This window comes from Aegilops tauschii, chromosome 3 (assembly GCF_002575655.3).
Source record: "Aegilops tauschii subsp. strangulata cultivar AL8/78 chromosome 3, Aet v6.0, whole genome shotgun sequence".
Lineage (NCBI taxonomy): Eukaryota > Viridiplantae > Streptophyta > Magnoliopsida > Poales > Poaceae > Aegilops > Aegilops tauschii.
In genome coordinates, this window is record NC_053037.3 from 384,282,011 (window position 1) to 384,285,532 (window position 3,522).

Below are 3,522 nucleotides of genomic sequence, written 5' to 3' on the forward strand. Positions count from 1 at the left end.
TGCTTTTGTTTCAATAAAGTGCCAAGTAAAGCCTTTGGGATCATGTTGGGTGATAGTTGTTTTGATCTTGCTGAAAAACAGAAACTTTTGCGCTCACGAAAATAATTCTCATTTTTAATGGAAGAGTAATTTTGAGTTGATTCTTTTTGCAGAATATTAATATACAAATTTCTCATGTGGTCCTAAGTTTTCAGAATTTTTGGAGTAGCATAAGTATGGTTGGAGTACAGATTACTACAGACTATTCTGTTTTTGACAGATTCTGTTTTCAATGCATAGTTTCCTTGTTTTCTAGTTTCTATGGCTTATATTGCTCAATATAAATTGTGGAAATGATATGCTACAGTAGGCATTGTGTGGAAACAATTATTAATGTTGTCTTTGACAGTACCAAAGTGAAATGGTTTGCTCTTTATCATACTAACCTATCTCACGAAGTTCCGTTAAGTTTTGTGTGATTGAAGTTTTCAAATTTTGGGTGAGATGTCGATATGAGGAGAATAAGGAGTGACAAGACCCTAAGCTTGGGGATGCCTAAGGCACCCCAAGGTAATATTCAAGTAAGATCCAAGCAACTAAGCTTGGGGATGCCCCGGAAGGCATCCCCTCTTTCGTTTCCAACATTATCGGTAACCTCACTTGGAGCTATGTTTTCATTCGTCACATGATATGTGTTTTGCTTGGAGCGTCAATTTATTTTGTTAGGATTTGCTTTCTGTTATTTAGAATAATGTTTTGCATCTTTTATTTCAATAAAAGTGGCAATGATAGCCTTTGCCATGCTTATTTTGCAAGTATACATGTTGCTGTTTGAAAACAGAAAGTTTATCGCTGTTGCAAAAATTCCCAAGAAAAGTCAGAATGTGATAAAATGTTGAAACTTTTTGCAAAATAAGATCTGATAAATTTTCTACAGGGTGGTAAATTTTCATAATCTTTGGAGTTTAAGAAGTATTGATAGTCTTGCATTCTTTACAGACTGTACTGTTTTGGCAGATTGCTGTTATGTTTGCATATGTTTGCTTGTTTAATGATTCTATTTGAGGATAGGAGTATTAAATACGCAGAGGCATTTAGTATGCAATGTCAAATAATAATTTTAGTGATTTGCTACAGTAGAGAATTATAATGTTTTTGCATTGGTTTATACTAACTTATCTCACGAGTTCTTGTTGAGTTTTGTGTGGATGAAGCTTTTGAGATTTAGGAAAACCGTGATATGAGAGGAAATAAGGAGACGCAAAAGCTCAAGATTGGGGATGCCCAAGACACCCCAAGATAATATTTCAAGAAGTCTCAAGCATCTAAGCTTGGGGATGCCCCGGTAGGCATCCCACCTTTCGTCTTCAACAATTATCGGTTAGTATCGGTTGAGCCTAAGTTTTTGCTTCTTCACATGATGTGTGCTATTCTTGGAATTGCATTTTGTTTTGTTTTTGCTTTATGTTTTAATAAAATACTTAGATGTGAAAGTTTTTAAATAAAATAGAGTCCTCAAATAGTTGCCAGGGAGGCTAAGTAAGCGGCACTCACATCCTGTCAACGAAGCTCTTTTCTATGGAATTGCTCTAGTGCTTAACTTACATATTTTTTAGCACGGTGTGCTTTAGTATTTTTGAAGAAATTCTCTATTGCTTCACTTAAATTAATTTGAGAGAAAGAGATATTATGCTCATGATCTTCACTTATATTTGTTTGAGCTTATCAAAAGCAATACATGAAAATTAGTTCCAAAGTGATAGATATCCAAGAAGGATATAATAAAAACTTTCATGAAGATCATTGGACAAAATAAACTTGATTCCTTGTAATAGTTTTAAGATATGATGATGTGATATGTGAGTCATGTTGATGAGTAATTATGCTTTAGTAAGAATATTGGTGTTAAGGTTTGTGATTCCCTTTGCAAGCATGAAAGTCAATAGTTGTGCAATGAAATTACATCCTACTTGTGGTACATTATTCGGTGTTAATTATGCTCAATGCTCGCTTATGATATTATTCGTTTCTTGGTTGGTCGCTTCACAATCTTTTGCTAGCCTTCATTTTGCACTAAGTATGATCACTACTTGTGCATCCAAAATCCTTTAAACCAGTTTTGCCACATGAGTCCACTATACCTACCCATATGCGGTATTCTTTTGCCGTTCTAAGAAAATTTGTATGTGCCATCTCTAATTTTCAAATAAATTTCTCTTTTGTGTGCTCGTACCGCTCGCGAGGCGGTGAGGGGTGGCCAATATTTTCCATGCTAGATGTGTTATTCTCACGATGAGTGTTTATTCACTTGTCATTGCACGAGAGTAAGGGAAAGGTATTAGGGATGCCCAGTCCCGAAATGAAAAATGAATTTACTTTATGTTGTCAAATAATAAATGCTGGGGAACGCAGTATTTCAAATTTTTTACCTACGATCACGCAAGATCTATCTATGTGATGCATAGCAACGAGCGGGAGAGTGTGTCCACGTAACCTCGTAGACTGAAAGCGGAAGCGTTAAGTAACGCGGTTGATGTAGTCGAACGTCTTCGCGATCCAACCGATCAAGTACCGAACGCACGACACCTCCGCGATCTACACACGTTCAGCTCGGTGACGTCCCTCGAACTCTTGATCCAGCTGAGGCCGAGGGAGAGTTCCATCAGCATGACGGCGTGGTGACGGTGTTGATGAAGTTACCGACGCAGGGCTTCACCTAAACACTACAACGATATGACCGAGGTGGAAATCTATGGAGGGGGGCACCGCACACGGCTAAGATCAACTTTGATGTCTTCTAGGGTGCCCCCCTCCCCACGTATATAAAGGAGGGAGGGGGAGGCCGGCCGGCCCTCATAGGTGCGCCAAGGGGGGAGGAATCCTCCTCCTAGTAGGAGTAGGACTCCCCCCTTTCCTAGTCCTACTAGGAGAAGAAGGAAGGAGGGGGAAAGAGAAGGAAGGAGGGGGCGCCGCCCCTCCCCCTAGTCCAACTCGGACTAGGCCCATGGGGGGGGGGGTGCGGCCAGCCCCTCTCTCTCTCCCCAAGGCCCAATAAGGCCCGTTACTTCTCCGGTGGTTCCAATAACCCTTCCGGCACTCCGATATTTATCCGGTGACCCCCGGAACTCTTCCAGTGTCCGAATAACATCATCCAATATATCATTATTTATGTCTCGACCATTTTGAGACTCCTCATCATGTCCGTGATCACATCCGGGACTCCGAACTACCTTCGGTACATCAAAACATATAAACTCATAATACCGATCGTCATCGAATGTTTAAGTGTGCGGACCCTACGGGTTCGAGAACTATGTAGACATGACCGAGACTCATCTCCGGTTAATAACCAATAGCGAAACCTGGATGCTCATATTGGCTCCCACATATTCTACGAAGATCTTTATCGGTCAAACCGCAGAACAACATATGTTGTTCCCTTTGTCATCGGTATGTTACTTGCCCGAGATTCGATCGTCGGTATCTCAATACCTAGTTCAATCTCGTTACCGGCAAGTCTCTTTACTCGTTCCGTAATGCATC